The sequence below is a fragment of the Amblyomma americanum genome, chromosome 11 (assembly GCF_052857255.1).
Source record: "Amblyomma americanum isolate KBUSLIRL-KWMA chromosome 11, ASM5285725v1, whole genome shotgun sequence".
NCBI classification, from domain to species: Eukaryota; Metazoa; Arthropoda; class Arachnida; order Ixodida; family Ixodidae; genus Amblyomma; species Amblyomma americanum.
This window is the reverse complement of record NC_135507.1, coordinates 97,972,321-97,991,951: the sequence shown is the minus strand read 5'-3', so window position 1 is coordinate 97,991,951 and position 19,631 is coordinate 97,972,321. Positions and strand designations below refer to the sequence as shown.

At 49.5% G+C, this 19,631-nt stretch overlaps 1 protein-coding gene and 1 non-coding gene across 2 annotated transcripts in view; one reads left to right on the top strand and one right to left on the bottom strand.

Annotated features, from left to right (window-relative positions):
* Positions 1-19,631, bottom strand: part of LOC144110040 (glutamate receptor ionotropic, NMDA 2C-like) — a 236,686-nt gene that overhangs the window by 158,917 nt on the left and 58,138 nt on the right. The window lies entirely within an intron of this gene.
* On the top strand, positions 9,429-9,501 carry TRNAL-CAA (transfer RNA leucine (anticodon CAA)). Its single transcript has one exon. It is a non-coding gene; the product is annotated as a tRNA-Leu (tRNA).

Below are 19,631 nucleotides of genomic sequence, written 5' to 3'. Positions count from 1 at the left end.
AATTCGATAAATTTTTCTTAGTGCTCAGGTAGAAATCATGCGTGCCAAACAGTGTCTATCCGCACAAAGAACAAAGTATACGGAGAAGTGGAACTGCATACCCACTCCGTGTGGTCTGAATACACATAACATGAAAACCACAAGGAAAGGATATGGAGACCATGAAACAAGAAATACGTAAAGTGCATGGGTTGCCGTACATCTTTGACATACAGATTCCTTACCGCCATGGTTTCAGACGTACGACTCGTACGGAACGTTTCTGTTGCGATCGCTGTCACTAGACACCTTTAGCATACCGTGTGCCGTGCCATCCTTACCGGAGTACCAATAGCCCGCCCACCGCCAGTGAGCACGCGCTGATTCGTTTCGAAGCTGCAGGCTTGCGCGTGGCTGCCGGGTACCTGGCGCCATCTGGCGGCCTCAAGGCGATCTGCGCATGCGCACTAACAGCGCGACGGCTCCCAGTACTCCGGTAACCACAACGTTAACAGAGTACACAGTAGAGAGTTATAGAATATCGTTACCGTGTTTACGCTACCGTTTACCGTGTTACCGGACGTCGGATTTTCCGGTTAGCGCGGCGCACGCCAGAAGACGTTTAGCGTACCGTCTCTCCTGTAACAAGTTACCGTAAGGCTAAAACGAATGAGGATGATGGCAGATGCCCAGTTTTTAATGATAAAAAGTACGGATGCGTTGCAATCATTTCTATGAAGTGAAATACTACGCTTTAATAATCTTTTTCTCTGCATATAAAGACGTACCGACTACACTTCAGCTAACAGCCGCCTCAGCGGCTTTTGAAATGTGCCCGTTAAGCTAGACACATTTGCCTACCCTGGCCAGTAGACAATTTCACTACGTAGACCTCAGTAAGCTTGCATACACAGCGCGCGTTGCGTTGCGAGCGCTGTAAAAAAAAAGCACAACTACGACACCTGTTCGCCGTGCCGCAACGTCGCTTATGTGTTTGGATGGATGGATGGATGGATACGGCTGAACCCTTTACATCGGGCGGTGGCTCAAGCCACCTAGCCATGTCTTGTGAAATTTTACTCCTGTCTTGCTTTTAGCCACCAATCAGATAACCTTCGCTTGGTTACTTCTAACCTCTTAAAATCCACTTTCCCTTCACTATCCCTAAACCCCAATGCCTTGGGTAAGTCAGCCCCGCTGCCTTCCACTGTAGGGTGAAGCCCTTTACAGAAAAGTATCAAGTGTTCAGCCGTTTCCTCCTCCTCTCCGCACGCAATGCACAAAGTGTCTATCTCCTGGTACCTGACTCTATACTTCTTAGTCCGCAAAACTCCAGTCCTGGCCTCAAACAACAAAGAACTTCCCCTACAATTATCATAGATATTTTCTTTGACAATTTCCTGTTTAAAGGTCCGGTATGTTTCTAGTGCCGATTTCGTCAGCATCCCTGTTTTCCACAAAGCTCTCTCTGTTCCTTTAACCTTTTTCTTAACCGATAATTGCTGATTTGCCCCCTTACTGCTGTCCAGATATTTGCTTGTCAATTTTCTAGTTCGCTTTCTCCATTTCGTGTCAACATTCTTTATATACAGGTATCTGAAAACTTTCCTAGCCCACCGCTTTTCCTCCATCCTTCTCAATCGTTCCTCAAATGCTATCTTACTGCTAGCCTCTCTGCTCTCGAAAGACGCCCATCCCATATCACCCTGTACCCCCTGATTTGGTGTATTGCCATGTGCTCCCAAAGCTAACCTCCCTACTCCCCGTTGCCTAATTTCCAGCCTTGCTTGAACATCTGGCCTCATACACAGGACCGCATTCCCGAATGTCAGGCTAGGGACCATCACCCCTTTCCAGATCCCTCTTACCACCTCATACCTATTGTAATTCCACAGTGCCCTATTTTTCATGACAGCTGCATTCCTACTAGCTTTATTCATTACATATTTTTCATGCTCTGTCAGATACTCAACACTGTTATTTATCCACACCCCAAGATACTTGTACTCATTCACTACCTTTAGCACGAACTCCTGTATTCTATGCTCGCCGCCCTCTTCATTAAATGTCATGACTGCAGATTTTTCCTTACTATACTTGAAGCCTAATCTATCTCCCTCTGTACTGCATATGTCTAACAACTTCTGCAGGTCTTCCTTGTTGTCAGCCATTATCACTATATCGTCCGCATATATTAGTCCCGGTAATGTCTGTTTAATCAATTCCCCTTGCTTGAAAAAAGATAGGTTGAAACCTAGTCCGCTCCCCTCTAGCTTGGCCTCCAAACCTTGCAGGTACAACATGAACAATAAAGGGGACAGAGGACATCCTTGTCTAAGCCCCCGCTGTATCTCTACAGGCCCTGATACATTTTTTTCCCATTTTATGAGCACTCTGTTACCTCTATATATATCTTTTAAAAGATTAATTACTCCATTTTCCACATCCAATGTGCCCAATATGTCCCACAAATGCTCCTGAGTAACGTTGTCATAGGCTCCCCTAATATCCAGAAATGCTAGCAATAAGGGCCTATGTTCCTTTTCCGCAATTTCTATACACTGTGTCAATGAAAATAGATTGTCCTCCAACCTCCTTTGTTTCCGGAACCCATTCTGTAGTTCCCCTAGCACCCCCTCGTTCTCCACCCAAGCCTGCAGTCTATCCTTTATAATTTGCATCACCACCCTGTAAACCACAGACGTCACTGTTATGGGGCGATAGTTACTTACGTCTGCTTTGTCCCCCTTTCCCTTATATATCATGTTCATTCTACTTAATCGCCATTCATCGGGGACTTTCTCATCCACTATCATTTTGTTCACTACCTGTATTAATGTTTGCTTGGATTTTGGTCCTAACTTCTTTATCAACATAATCGGGATACCATCTGGTCCTGTTGATGTGCCACTAGGAACCTTCTTCTCTGCCCTTTCCCACTCTCCTTGCTCAAGTGAAGCTATTGCTGTAACCGGTCTATCCTCCTTCGATAAATTATGTACCACGTGCTTTGCTGAAAATTTTTCCGTCATCCTTGTTCCTATGTGTTTTATTGCTTCATCCCCTTCTAGTCGAATACCCTCATCTGTAACAATAAACCTTTGTTCTAGCCTAGTTTTATTACTCATTGCATTTAGATGTTTCCAGAATTTTTGGGCTGCTTTTCTATCCTTTTTATTTACTTTTGACATCCATTGGGCACCCTTTCTTCTAATTTTCTCACTAATCAAATAGGATGCGTCCCTTCTACACTTTATGAAGGTATCCCATTTTCTGTCTACTTCGGGTTTTGGTTCCCCCCTCTTCTTGGAATATCTGTGTTCCCTGGATGCTTCCTTGCGCTTTTCTATTGCCCTCTTGACCTCCTCATCCCACCAACTCTTGGGTTTGCATCTTTTCCCTTTTAGCTTTACTCCCACCTTAGCTAGCTCTAGCTCCAGTAATCGAGTTAATTTGGTATAAGTCCATTCTGTTTCACTATCCTCAAAAATTACTTTCTCGATTTGTTTGGCTGCTACTTCCAATTGCTTTTCTGAGTAAAAATTTCCCCCTGATTGTTTATCTTGATTCAGTCCTACATTGCTTTTTCTTCTGAAGCTCAACTTGATACGCTTGTGGTCACTACCTAGACTTCTGGAACCATCTTCATCTATGCTCATTACCCCTAATCTGTTATACATCCTCTGTGACATTAGTGCATAATCTATCGTTGAGTGCAGACTCCCCGCCTCCCATGTTATGAGCCCTTCACACTTCTCGGTGCTGTTGCATACAACTAAATCATGCCTGTCACACATGTCCTGCAGCATGCTTCCTGTCGAATCCGTGTACCCATCCAGGTCTTCTATGTGTGCATTCATGTCGCCTAATATAATTATCTCGCCCTGTCCTCCTAGCTCATCAATGTCGCTTGCAATACATTCTAACATTTTCCTGTTTTCCTCTTTGGCATTAACCCCTGTCCACAGGTATACAAAGCCAAGGAGTGTTTGCTTGCCTGCCACTGTTCCTTTTAGCCATAAATGTTCCCTGCATCCCAGTCTAACCCTTTGAAAATTCATACTTTTATGAATGAATGCCCCAATTCCACCTCCCTTTCTGCTGCCCTCTGTTCTATTGCAATATTCCCATGCGTAGTCTGGGTTACAGGGTGGTTGCTCCATGTCTCTAAGATGTGTTTCCGCTAAACCATATACCATTAATTCCTCCTGTCTTAACTGTTCTTCTATTTCCTCCCATTTCAGTCTATTCCTGCCACCTAGCATGTTAATGAAACCAATATCTGAATTAACTTGGCCCTGGCGCTTGCGTCTCTTTCTTCCCCTATGGTTCCATTGTCCGTCTGATCTTAATTCTTCCTTCTCTACACTGGTTCCTTCAGAGCTCTGGGTCCCCCCAAAAAAGCTGTTGCCTGGCGACCTATCCTACTACCCACCTTCTTGCCAGTGGCACCACCGTAGTGGATGCCATCCTGTGCAAAAGGGTGGGGCCTAACCTCGTACACTTCCCTGTTGACCTCCATCACCTCGTATCTTAGTCGTCGACTCAATAGCCTAATTGCCCGATTAGTCTCCACGACCCTCCTTTCCGTTTCGCGAGCCTGCCTCTGGACCTCTGGGATTGTGCATATGGTCACATGCACACTCTCAGATGCCTCTCTAAGCCTACGCATCCCCACCTCCAACTGCGTCTCAAGATTCTGGCTCCTCCCCTGCAGTACATCATTGAGACCAGCATGGATGACCACAAGGTGTTCGCCATCCATGCTACCCACCACCACCTCCCGGGCTCTGGCCATTGCATCCACCATGCACTTTCCCGACTGAGCCTCCACCTGCACCCGCCTGTCTGCCTTCACTGCCGTCAGAACGCCTCCCTCAACCCTCGCTACATTCGAGTCCCCGACCACCAGAACTCTCCTGTGCCCCAAACGTTCGCTTCCTAATTCCATCTGTTGGCCTCCGGATCGCTCTAGCTGACTCTCCTGCCGCTGTACGCTATTGTCGCGAGTTTCCATGCCCGCTTTAACCTTTTTCATTTCGTTCGCATTTTTCTCACTCAATGCTCGCTGCACTACAGCACTGTACGATCGACGAGCCTCGTCCTCCACCTGACACTTCTCCGAACTGGGGTGCCCAGCCGGCCGCGACCTGAGCGCTTCAACCTGTTTTTCAAGCTGGGTCCGCTTTTCCCGCTCTTCTTTAATCTCGCCCACCATTCGCTTCAACAGGACGGCATTATTCTCCTCCTTTTTAATCAAATGTGAATACTGTGGCGCCATCTAGTGGCACTAAGTTAAAGCGCGCCAACACCGGGCCGGATAAACTTTTTTATTTTCAGAAATTACTGACGAATATAGCAAGAGAATTACCGGTCTTTTTTTCGAGGAAAAAATAATGAAAATATAGAAAAATGTTAAATCGGGCACGAAACTGAAGAGCTGCAGTGTAGTCGTTGCTAGAGTCAATAAATATTTAGTGACTCTAGTCGTTGCTTTGCTATTTGGCTATGTACACGACATATGGTCAGGCTTAACTGCTCAAAAATCGGCAAGTAATCTCAAAAACATGGCCTAGTTGTTACTCAAACCTCAACGTATGAGTGAGAGTTTGCAAATTAAAAGCGAATGCCTTCATGTATAGCGAGAAATGGCGCCGAAGAACGCGACGGCGGTGCTGTATTTGGTCCGAAGCGGCCGTGCAGGGCGCCGCCATGTTTGTTTACAAGGGAACGCTAACTCTCCGCAACGCAAAAGAGATTCCGTAAAGTGTTTGCGGACCGGTAGATGGCGGCGCATGCGCAGACGTCGCTTGCCGGGACCGGCAAACGGTAACGTAAACACGGTAACGATATGCTATAACTCTCTAGTATTCTAAAGGTGCCTACTAGACACCTTTAGTATACCGTATACCGCGTTGCAATTACCTTTACCGCAATGCCGGGAGCCCTCACGCATCCAATGCGCATGCGCGTCGCCTTGACGGCGCCAGATAGCACGAGGTACCCGGCAGCTGCACGCAAGCCTGCAGCTTCGGGCGAATCAACGCGTGTTCATCGGCTGCGGGCGGGCTCCCGATACTCCGGTGACGGTGACGGTAACATGGTACACGGTATGCTAAAGGTGTCTGCTATTTCGCCCAGTGAAAGCGCGACAGTCCGAGTTCTTCTTTCACTGCTTTCTTCACTTTTTTCCCCACTCAACCATTCGGTCCGATTTACCTTCGGCAGCTGTTGCTCGCCTATGGCGGCATTTGGGAGCCTGTAACTTTAGTTGTTCTTCCATCTATTTGGTTTCTAATTATTTCGCCTTAATAATAAAAAACGATACAGAAAATGTTTACTACATTCGAATCAGTGCGAAAGCACGGCTTTTTGGTACGTAAAAGATGACGGTCAGCGGGCAATGCCGCGGGACGGAGCGCTCGAGTATAGGCCAGCTGAGGACAGGCAAGACGCGATTTTGGTCGATTCATGACCACCCGACTATTGCCACGTAGAAGAAGACGAAGAGCTGGCAGTGCCTCGGGAAGGAGCGCTCGCGCTAGGCAAACAGACAGCGGACGAATTTGCTTGGGTTGGTAGCCATCGGATTAATACTTACGCACTAGTACTACAATTCTGAGGAAGTCTTAGGTAGCGTAGTTCTTTCAAGCAAGAAGCAAGATAGAGCTGTTTTTTTTTGTCATACCGCGCAGAACAACGGAACGGAAAGCAATGCCACCAGTCACTGCTTCCAAATGGAATCTAAATAAGTTTGAAGAACTTACCAGTATACGCTTACGCATCACGAGCTAATCATTATGTGCTTGCGTTGTTCCTTCATTGCGCTTTTTCAATTTTCTGTATTTCTTCATCAGTTTTCTTAATGCGGTGATATATAATGCTTGTCTCCGCTGTCTGCTGTAATGTCTTTTTTCTTCAGGCTTGTTATATTGCCTCGATTACTCTATCTCTATCTCATCTCACACTCTATCTCACCAATACGGGACGGGAGGCGGCCGACTTGCACTAATTCGTCCATGGTTACAGCAGCGCGAAGACAGCCGAAAGGCATAGAGTACAAGACGTGCAATAAAGAACAGGTTAGACGCGCATCGTAGCCGTCGCGTGTACAGAAATAACCCCTCAACTTGGCGTCCGCGCGCGAGATCGAGAGGGGCTCTTTTAATGAAAACAATGCGGCAGCGACACTTACGGCTGCTTACCTGTGAGAATGCGAAAGCATCGAAGTGCTATGTCAAGCTATGTTGCAGAATAAATATGAGTCACGACTATGACTACGCGTCATGACTGTGCATACTTTGCACTAGCTCCATACACCTTGCGTTAACTGCAAAGCCCTATGTCATACGTTGCAGATTGGCTGCGAGTCATGAGTCACTACCATGACTACGAGTCATGAATTTCATAAGTCATAGTACGTCAAGTTTCACCATTCGTGACTGTACATGTTCGGTTACATGTGTTGTGACATCGTACACCGGCGTTCTGACATCCTCCGAATTTCGTGCCTTAGACGGCGGACACCGGCATTAGTGCTAATGCCACATATAATGCTTTCGCATTAATATACGGTCACCCAAGTGGGCAAACACGTTTAGTAAGGGAGAGTACAGTCTTGTTCAAAAGTCTTAAGGGCAGTGGTTTTTCATTTGAGCTGCATAACAGAGCCGCTACGGCACTATCAAATACCAAATGACCTTGAAATGCTAGCAGAAGGCTTCTGCTTGAAGCTTCCTGCTTGGCTTGTGTTTTCAAAGATCCGCTACACGGAGCATTCTAGGAACATTCATTTCGCTGCAGCTGAACGCTGTGGCCATCACACTTCTGACTTTAAGACTTTTGAAGACTGGCTGAAGCGCGTCGCCGCAGGTTAGGGACGGTACGGCAAAAACTTGTATTGCTTTGCTGTATTGCTTCGCTGCAAGCAATGCGCAGTATAATGTTCCTTTACGCCATAGATTCCTTGTCGTTCCACTTCCCTTAATGAAGATCCCATACAGGCCCCCTGCTCGTAGATATAAATAATCTGGCTCTCAGCTGTTTTCCTGTCATGATGATGCGGTTTAATTGGGTTTGGTTTGGTTTATGGAGGGCGTCCCAAAGCGACTCTCGCTACGAGGGACGCTGTATAGTGGAGGGCTCCGGAAATTTCGACCACCTGGGGTTCTTTAACTTGCACTGACATCGCACAGTACACGGGCCACTAGAATTTCGCCTCCATCGAGATTCGACCGCCGCGGCCGGGATCGAGCCCGCGTCTTTCGGGTCAGCAGCCGAGTGCCGTAACCAGTAAGACACCGCGGCGGCCATGATGATGTGGAAGAAAAATGAGCACAGAGGGGTGACTGGGGTGCGGGAGACTAGACAGTAATAGAGAGTACAGCTGAGGACCGCACAATGGGAGACCCGACACCGGATAATAAAAACGTAACCGCATAATGCATGTAACCATGCGCTTCACAGAAAGAGGACATTCTAAACTCTCAACTGATTGTAACATGTTTCAGATTCCTCGAAAATAATTCACAGTATGCATACCACTTACAAACGCGAGATTCAGGAACAGCTATTTAGGTATGCTATTTTAGCGATATATTGAGATAAAAGAGTTTCAGAACGACCAGCATATATGCACGCCCGCCGGCAAAGTAAATGGAAAGCGACTCTGTGGAAAAAAAATTAATTTCTGCGAATCCAGATCTTAATGATAGCGATTTATGGGTGCACTGTGTATTTAGCACAATAACAATTACAATAACAATTAAGAAAGTAGGTTCCGTTGGCTTCCGCAGGGAAAAGGTTATGTGAAGTAGGCACTTCTTAAGGACACATTTATTGTCGGAGTTGGTCGAAACGTCGATATAAAATCTCTTAGAGAAGTTGACCTATATATATAGGCTCTGTCCGAAACGTTGACTCAAAATAAATCTATGGCTAACTGAAGCGTTTCACAACTTTGCATTTTGCTTCTATCAACCAAATACGTTTGTTATATATATATATATATATATATATATATATATATATATATATATATATATATATATATATATATATATATATATATGCTCTACCCGACTCCTAGACATGTATTTTTCTTTTTCCTTGCTAATGTTTACCTTTTCTTGTATTTTTCTTGTTCCTTTCTGTTCACGTGTGTTTGATTTGTATTCCAAAGTGCACGGTTCAAATTTTTATCATGTTTGTCATTTTTGTTCGCCCACCTGCTATGGTCCCTGATGGGACTGGCAGTATTGTAAATAAATAAATAAATAAATAAATATATACCAAAAGTGATTTCTGGGAGCTGATTCGTCAATATATTATAAAATCACCAAAAATTGAAAAACATAACAGGATTTAATTCACGACGTTTCGGCTGGTCCTCCAGCCGAAACGTCGTGAATTAAATCCTGTTATGTTTTTCAATTTTTGGTGATATTATCGTCGCCGTAGCTCAGTTGGTAGAGCACCGGACTCAATATTCGGAGGTCATGGGTTCGGATCTCACCGGCGGCATGGTTGTTTTTTCTGCTGCTTTATAAGAAATTTTCTTTAAGCGACTGATTAATCGAAGTATTATTCTTCCATTAATCAGCACTAGAAACTAGAAATTGAAAAATAATAGAAACATCCCCTTTGCACCTTGGTTTCGGTGACTGTTGGCTTCCTTCACACACACACACGCACGCACACGCACGCACGCACGCACGCACACGCAAACACGCGCGCGCATGCGCGCGAGTGTGTGTGCGTGTGCATGAAACTGACCACTCTTCTTTTTTTTCCGATATACAACTTTATCAAGCGGGCGGCACTTTTCAACCATTCCTTGATAGTCATGAAAGAATCCTTGTGATCTGAGAAATGGCAGGAGGTTTGTTCGAGGTGTTAGACTAATTAATGATTCTGAACAGCAAATCTGCGCATATATTTCAGGAACGTCGTCACAGCTGTGACATGAGTTTCGAGGTAGAGAAACTACGCTCCAGTACGGGAAGACACTGAGTTCTTACCACTCAGAGTGGTGCCTTGCCATAGCGCGTTGGGGTGACGTCAGTTCATCCCTCCGCCTCCTTCCAGAGGAACCGCCCTTGGTAACCACGGTAACACGGGAAGGTAGTAAGCATGGTAACCACCCTCCACTCACGCCGACAACTACTGCTGCTACTACTACGACGACGGCACTCAACCGAAAGAAAGGGCCCTTAAACGCTGTGGTTGTGACAGCAAAGTCTTACTTCCTAGATGTGAAACGTATTGAGCACCTTTCGTGGGCACATGTCGCGACCCTGTTCGACGCGATGCAGTCAGTGCCGCTCGAACAGCGCCAGCGTAATTCGCTTCCACACAAGTTAATAGGACGAGTTAGTGAGCTCAAGCTCGTCATAAGGCGAAAGGTCTCACTTAAGCCAGAGGGATTGACGGCCCATCATCCTGCAAGAGGCGAGAGCAACAGCGTAAATACGAGCGCGTCAATCACGAAACCGCTGCCGCGCGCCATCCGATGTATTAATTACCGATCCCTGCATCGGGGCCCAGCTTCCCGCCGAGTCAAGATAATTCCCGCACAGAAGCTCCTGCGTCAATTTCCCACCGAGCGAACACACACACACACACACACACACACACACACACACACACACACACACACACACACACACACACACACACACACACACACACACACACACACACACACACACACACACACACACACACACACACACACACACACACACACACACACACACACACACACACACACACACACACACACACACACACACACACACTGACGTGAGTGGGATCGGGAGAAAATGGGAAGGAAAGGGAAAGTCGGGGAGGGCTGGGGAGATCAGAAGGACGAAGGCGACGTCATCTTGGGCGCGCCCACGGACAGTCCGTCTGTGCCACGCCGGCCTCATATCTTTCGGGTCCGCGCGCAGATATTTTTTTTCCTTTTTTCTCTCTTTCCCAGTCCCCCCAGAGGACGGCGGCCTACTCTTCCGCAATCCATAATTGCGTACACGCGACGCGCGGTCGCGGCAAAACGCAGATGATCTCAACGATGTCGGGAAGGCAGTAGGGAAAAGGGGGAGCTTTATGGGCTGTAGCGGAGTTGGGACCGCGAAGGGATGAAGGGTCGAGAAGGGAAGAGTAAAAGGGGGGCGAATGTGGAAGTGCGACAGGGAAAGGCGAATTGAGGATCCGAGGATCGGGCGTCTTTGAGGAAGACTTCGGGGGAACGCGAAGCCCCTTGGGACTGTTTGCGCGATTCGAACGAACAGATGAGGGTGTGGGATGGGCAGGGAGGGCGCGGATAGAGGAAAAGAGAGGGCGGCAGAGAGCGAGGGGACGGGGGGGGGGGCAGCGAGATTGAGTTAGGGAGTAGGGAATGATGGCTCAGAACGGAGAAGAGGGCGAATTGGGTGGGAGTGCGGGGAGGCAGGAAAGACTTTGCTCGATGAAAACGAAAGAGGAAGGGGGAACCGTTTTTGGCTCGTAGACTCTTGCAGTTATCAACTTGGCTCCGGGACCCGGGTTGGGTCGGGTACGGAGTTAAGCGGGCGGGAAAGGAAAGTAGGGAAGCCGGGGTGGGGAACGGAGCGATGGGGAAGTGGGGGGCGACCTCAGACGCGTCGATATATCGACCCCGACGACACACTGAGCGCGCACAGCCGACTGACGTGTGCGCGGCTGGTTGAGAGAAAAAGGGATGCTGCCGGAGGAAGGGAAAGCAGAGGGAAGAGACGCCAACGTTCGGGAGCAATGATTTCATGCACCCCCCTTTCTTTTTCTCCTCTGGAAACGGACTCGGAGCGGCGCGGCTTTTGCTAAGGCAGGATCGCGCGCGGAGGACGCGTAGTGGTCGCCGGATTGCGGAAGTTTTTTTTTTCTCTCTATCGCAGTGGGCTCGCTCGTTCTCAAATCGCTCTTTGCGAGCGGGGGAAATGCATGGCAGATAATCAAAAAACAAGAATAACCCGCGAGTCCGCAACAGGATTGTTTATGGAAAGCTACACGAGTTGCTGAGCGGCGCGCGTCGCCAGTAGGGACGCCTTACGACTGTCCTTCTCGGGAATGCAAGCTGTCCTTTCGCGCACGCCCGCACAAGTTCCATTTACTTTTAATTTTCCAGGCACACGCTGTCTTTTCTCAGAACACGTTATGTTAGCATATGCGAAGTTGGATATGCAACGTCCAACTTTTGATGGGGACTTTCTCATCGATTCGAGTGTAGTCACAGCAAAGGAGATAAAATATATTCTCACTTCTATTACAGACCTTCTTACAGATTTTTTCACATATGTTTCTCAATGCTTTGACGTACTTCACATTTTTCTAGTGACATCGAATTTGAGCTGCCAGCTGTCATAACCTATACTGTTACCACTGCAGTCGCCGTTTATAGATTATTCGAAGCAAGAAGCAAACATTTCAGAGTTTAATTTTGTTGGTAAAATAGCTAAATTCAGCGAGAGCTAGACTAAACAAGTTAATTTTTTATTCCCTGCGCTTTGCACCCTCTTCTTAATGCCTGCCTTGACGGTACGATCCAGGGGTCCACATACACTGAGACTGCTCGCACGCCTGTACTTATAATTCCTTAAAGCTCCTACGCAGACGCACGTTCCCTGTGCGATCTCGCTTTAGAATAAAATGACTGAAACTGGGCATTTGTATTTGCACCTGTTTGTAAACGAAAGCTGCTCCTGGAATCACGCATCGAACTATCCTGTTTTAATTGAGAAATCAGAGTAAGTGGTGACCTTTCACGAAAATCAGAATTTTAATAACAAGTAAATGTTTGGGAGTATTAAAAATATACAAACTGCCGCGACTTGGTGCAAAAAAAAAACTTTAGAGCCTCTGAATTGGTCGCACGGTTCACAAACATGAGTGCTTGCTCGAATTCTTTACTCGGTAATTATATTAATGAAGATTTCACCCACAACGCCCCTCCTTCTTTTGGCAGTACTGCCTATCTCGCTGTTTGTGTACGTAAGTTTCACCGCTGAACAGCCCTGCCTGTGGGCCTTCAAGGGTTAACAAGTGATGGTGATGATGCCTCCGATGCTTCAATTGGCGCCAGCCTGGCCACGGAAGTGTATGCGTAACGCACGCAGTGGAGGCTACTCAATGCAACTCGCGTCAGGCTCTACCAAGAATCCAGCGAATCAATACAGTCCCACGCTTTGGTGACCGCCGACAGCGAGCAGACGTTGCGAGCGCGTCATCGCGTGCAAACATTACATTCGGTCGGTCGTCACCTCGTGGTCGCCGGCCAAAGAACAATCGTTCACCGCTCTCCGCGGGGCGACGCTGTCCTCGCTGCTGGCACACACACGCCATGCGCAAACACGCATATCCAATCAATTGCAGCGCTGGCAGAGCGAGCGGAGGGCGACTGCTCCCTGCGGAGTTTGCTCTTGGCACGAAAGGATGCACTTTGTGGCAGCACTCCACGCCGATGCCAGGAAATATGGAGAAGGGCCGGCTCAGTGCTTGCCGCGAGGAGTGACAACGGTAGAGCACCGTGTCACTGCCTGCATCCGTCCTTTCTTTCTATCAACCTTTCTTTGCGTCTCTCTGTTTTTCCTTCTTTATTTCTTTCTGTCCGAAGTTCTGTCTTCCTTCATTTTTCTATTTCTTTTCATTTTAATTGTAGTCCTTCTTTTCTCTTTTTTATTCATATGCAAATGCAATGAGACGTTGGCGCCTAATTCTGGGTCAAGGTAGCGCGGTGTTACCGAACGTTAGCGTCGCCAACGACACAATCGGAAGCTCAAGCAGTGCATCTTATCCAGCAGGCAGCGAAAGCGGAAGAATTGAACTGGGAACAAGTGGAACTCGCTCTGTAAGCGCTTCAATGGTGCGCTTGGTACAGCCCGCATGTAGTCTCTCCTGCGCCACCTCATCCAACAAAGCCAATCGCTTCTAAAACACACTGCCGCTGTCACATGCAAGCGGCCTTTCGGATACTGCCTGACACGCGCAGTTGCGAAAAAAACAAGGACGAACAGAAGTGGACACTTCAAAAGCAGCGATAGCTGCCGCCTTTCAATCAACCACGTCACGATCACTATAGATTCAGGCCCGCCTAACATGCGGGAATAAGTTACTGCACCCATTACTGTAATGTAAGTTAAAGGTGACGCTCATAAACATGCGAAGTACAAAACGGCCCGAGGTCCCCATACAGAGTGCGCTGGTCCATTTTGCATGATCTTTCCGATCAGGAACTCACTCCCCTGACTTACTGTCTGATGAAGTGCGGGAGGCAGAGAAGCTCACTGAAGAGTGAGAGGCGGCGATTGTACTTATTATACTGTGGGATGTCGTTTCTACCGAAGGACAAATCGCAACATAAAAACGTAACAAGGGTTTATTCGATTGCCGATGGCAGCGGACGAGCATACCGACGCTACGCTCGTTTCGGTAGCGGAAGGTAGACTAGCTACCTTCTCAGCCGGGCAGCCTGTTTTTGTAGCCACTGTCGGTGACGCATGCCTCGGGTGACGCAGCGGTGGCGCTGTGTTTTATCGGGAACGCAGTCCAGCGTGTGGCCGTACTATACGCTGGGCCGGATGATAACAAGGCGGAGGCTGCGCGGAAATGTGCGCAGAGTGTGTGCGGAGTGGAGAGCCCTCAGGGCTTGTAAAAATCTGTGCAGCGTATCCGACGTCCATACCGTGTACTGAAAGAAGCAGGCTGCGATGTCGGGGGTCGTGGATGGACGCCTGTGGGTGCACTGGTATTTTCTGGTTCGGCGAAATCGATGTAGTCTGGCTTCAGCCGGTCGATAGAGACGCTGACGCCGTTCCCGTTAACGCGCAGGGTGAGGGTTTTGTCGTCGCGACGGAGAACTGGGTACAGTCCGTGTGTAAGGTGGCTGGAAAGGCCTGCGGACGGTGTCGTCGCGGAGAAAACTGTGCATGCACGTTGCCAGATCCGTGAAGACGAAAGGGGCAGTCTTACAGTGGTGAGCTGCCGGTGACGGGCGGTGGGCAGCGATGGTGCGTCGGAGCCGGGCGACGAAATCGTTGGGATCTGACTTCGCGGTGGTGGATGGCGGTGCAGAAATGAATTCGCCTGGGAGACGGAGTGGTTCCCCGTAGACGAGCTCTGCGGGTGTATCCTGAATGTCCGGCTTGAAGGTGGCGCGAAGACCTAGGGCGACGGCTGGGATGGCTTCGAGTCAGGTTGAGTCCGGGTGGCGCATCATGGCTGCTTTGAACTGACGGCTTAAACGCTCAATCATCCCGTTGGCGCAGGGTGATAGCCGGTGGTCCTCGAGCACTCGAACCCGATGGTCGACCCGTGGAGCCTGAAAAGGTGCGATTTGAACTGTCTTCCATGGTCGGTGGTGACGCGGCGAGGCGGCCCGAAGCGAGCAATCCAGCCGGCGAAGAAGGCCGAGGTGACGTCTTCCGCGGTGATTCCCTCGAGGGGCCATGCTTGAGGCCATCGAGTATACATACCGATTGATGGCGGTGAGGCAGTAGCGATAGGGTCCCTCTAGGAGAAAGGGCCCTATGATATCAAGGTGGACGCGTTGAAATCAACCACATGACTGGGGGAATGCTCCGAGCGGTGAAGTTACATGCCTGGTGACTTTGGCGCGCTAGCATTGAATGCAGGAGCGCGCCCAGGTGCGGCAATCCCACTGCATGGAGGGCCAGACATAGCGGTCGGCCACGAGGCGTGTAGAGGAGCGTATGCCGGGATGGCTGAGATTATGCAGCTGGTTGAAGAGGCCACGGCGATGGGAAAGGGGCACGTAAGGCCTTCTTCGGGCTGTTGACTTGTCGCAGTAGATAGTCGTCGTCGATCCAGGTATGGGGACTTGTTGCAGCTGTAGTGAGGACCCGCCCTTAAGAAGTTCTTGTAGTTCGACGTCCGTAGTCTGTGCTTCGGCGAGGACGTCAGTTGTTATCTGCGAACAGCTGATAGCTGCCACACGTGAAAGTGCATCGGCGACCACGTTGTCCTTCCCGCTGACATGTTGGATGTCGGTGGTAAACTGGGCGATAAACGAGAGCTGGTTCTGCTGCACCGGCGGGAGTTTGTCGCGGCGTTGAGAGAAGGCGTAAGTCGGAGGTTTATCGTAGGTGTAGATAGTGCAGTGCTGTGTTTCGAGAATGTGGCGAAAGTGTTGAACTGCTTCGTATATCGCCAGAAGTTCTCTATAGTAAGCTGGTGAACTCGATGGGACGGGGGTCGTTGTTTCGTTGGTGGGACTGGCCGTCGTTTTCCGAGCTGAGAGTTTCTTTGAGAACAACGCCAAGGGATGCCAGGTGTTGTCTACGCGTTGCATAAGGGCGGCGCCGACGGCAAAGTTAGAGGCGTCCGTGAAGAGTTCCAAGGGAGCGCCTGGCACGGGATGGGAGAGAAGTGTGGCGTTGCAGAGAGCAGCTTTGCATGCTTCGAAAAGTTGCGTTAACGCCGGTGTCCACGTGACGGGTTGATTTCCTCGTAGTCCAGCCAAGGCATCATTGAGGGAAGCCTGATAGTCGGCTGCGTGTGGCAATAAACGCCTGTAAAAGTTCAGCATGCCGAGGAAACGGCGAAGGTCTTCAAAAGTGCCGGGTTGGGGGTAATTTTGCAGGTCTGAGATGCGCTGAGGCAAAGGTCGAGTCCCCTCTGGTGAAATTTCATGGCCGAGGAATTTGACCACTGAAATGCCGAGCGTACTCTTTGGGACATTGACGAGTAGGCCGTGGTCATCGAGGCGTTGGAAAAGTAAACGAAGGTGCGTTTGGTGTTCGTCGGCGTTGCGGGTTTGTGGGTGGCGGCTGTCAGCTCTTCGCAGACAACTGCTAACCCGTGAAAATTCCTCTCGCTCGATAACCTCCGTGCCATATATCACATCTCTTGTTTAGGAAAAGTTGAAAAGTTGACCTATGTTCGCCTTTCAAGATTTCTGCACGCTACCCACACCGCTCTCGATACCCTCTACAGATATCTCCAAGAAATATGCGTACCAGACGTTTTCTTAAAGCTCAAGCATGCAAATCTTGATCAACCTGCCATCACTCAAGATCGCGTAGTGCTGGAAGTTGATCTCAACGGCGTCTTTGATGGTCTGTCACGCGATTTAGAGCTCGAATAGCTGACCGCCACTGTCTGCGGGGAACACGCGCACAATTACGTCCGAAGCTTTCTCTGTGACCGCACTGCCATCCTGACCTTGAGGCGCCGAAGCTAATCTTTTGAGCCCAACTCTAATCGCAGTACACCGCAAAAATTAGTGCTTTCTTTACGTCTATTCAACCTGACTTTTCGTGTCCTTCACCTCTTACTAGATTAGACCACCCGACATTTGTCCTGCGATGTACGGAGGCGGCATAACCATCTGTCTCGCTCGGGTATACCGAGAAACTACTGTCACTTGTTGCCTCTACAATCGAGGAGTGTGCCCGGGGGGGGGGGTTGCCCGGCCTGCTCACCCTCCAAGTCCGAGTTACTAGTAGTTACGCGACACGCCCGTAACTAGCACAATCTCCCACTCCCTGTTACGGTAGGGTCACAGCCCATCCCGTGCAAGTCTTCGATTCACGTACTAGGCTTGAATCTACAAGCGCAGGTCAACGCTTCTAAAACACATCACTGCTCTCAGCGCAGTGTAACGAGGTTATGTATATGACTAGTCGACTATTAGATTGCCCACGAAGCATGAGAGCCAACGAGATTCTCAACCTCGTTCAAGGCCTCCTCTATTCGCGGTTACTTTACTATCTCTCTTACTACAAATTAGCACACACCGAGCCTCGCAACATGGATACACTTTTGCACAGGTTCCTGGAGCTAGCCTTCCACACCCCTGGTGAAATTGAGCGTCATCATTGTGCTAGAGCACCTTCCAGAGGCCTATGCGGCAGCTCATGCACATCCACCTGGGCACGACTTGCCAGGGTTTCTCGCTACTCCAGAGGCTTAGATACAAAGTACCATCAATGCCAAATGAAATGCGAACAAGACACTTGAAGCGCGAGCACAAACAAACATATTAGCGGCAGGAGATGAAATACAGGCGTGGCCTGTTTGCACTACCTAAGATCAGTCTTTTCACCTTCGATGGGAAAGTCAACCGCTCTGGTGTTATGCCTCCATAGTACAAAAGCTTCCCGGTGTGCAGTTTGCGTTTCGATTCTGTTGTCCGCGTTTGGTTTGACGCCGACCAACTTGCGAGCACACGCCGAGCCCTCTTCTTTGGCTCCCTGTCGTATGACAGTCGCTGCATGCCCTCGAGGCCGCGAAATATGAACTCCCCCAGACATCAAGGCCGCCGCGAACATCATAGGGGCTACCTCTTTCGAAGTTATCCGCCGAATAAGAGAACGTTCATGCACCTGGAACATTCTGGGTAGTCAACACGAACTTTGAAGTAGTACGTCTCGGGACCAAAGCCTCCATTACTTCCATCCCGCAATTGGAGGTACGTGCTGCGGCACTACCCGTTCTCACCATTCGCACCCAGACCGCTCCTCAAGCCGTCCACATCCTGATTCGCAAGCGGCCTGTCGGCGTTGCCAACGAAACTCTTTTCGCCCCAGTACGACCTTTCTCCTTGATCCCTACCTTATCGTAAGCCCTTCCGCATCGCATGTAGGCTGGTCTGGGTGCCAGTGCATGCGGACATCCCCAGAAATGAGCTCGGCAGTTGGCTACACTGAGAACACTGAAGCGGAGCTGACTTAATTGTATAGCTCTCGCGATGACCACCCCCAACATCGTTCTCCTTTTAGGCCCACCTGACAGAGCCGGACCTCTCACGGCAAAGCCGTGTCTCCCTCAGTCCTGCCCTCAACCGCCCCGACAGGTCTCGCTTGGGGACAGCTGCGAAAACTTTCCCCAAAGCTTTCTGTTTCACCTACCTGTATCCAACCTTCGGTCAATCACAGTGTCCACACTACACAGGCACACTCACACTGTTCCACATTGTCTATCTGTACCAGGCGATCGCCTACTTCACACCCGTCTCGAACTGTACACCCACAACCTAGAAGAAACTGCAGATCGACCCACAGACCAACCCTGGCTGGTAGCACGTTCCGAGGCGGTGGCTGCCACCTATGGGTCCCATTCAAGCAGGTTCCTTCCTCCCTCCTTTCTTTCGTTTTCATCTTCTCCCGATTGAGCCAGACCACACCAAACATTCCGAATACACACTGCCAAATTTATTTATATGTGTTCACAACTGCGGTGACACCACTCTGCCGTCGGGATGCGGCCTCTCGTCTCTGAATCCACCACCCGTCTACCCCGTTATGCTCGTTCCTCTCTCCTCTCTTCCCGGTCCTCCTTTCCAGCTTGCTCTCACTCGTCCTTGCTTCCCAGTCGTTCCCTTCTGTCGGCTCCTTGTGAAGGCATCTTGACTGGTTCCCGGAATCCGGTGGCCGTTACCCAGGCGCCGCCTTCCCCAGGCGCAGACTTTGGTCTTATCGGGCGACACCCTTCTCCGGCGTACTTGCACAGGGGCCAACATGTCGCCTCGGCCACGAGCCGTCTCTCCGGCGCCAACTTGCCGCCACCTCGGTCAGTGCATACGGCTGGTTCCGTGGCACGTAGGACCGGCCCGCGCGCACACACGCACCCATGATGCCCCCGTAACTGCTGCTCGAGGGGGGGGGGGGGGGGGGGGG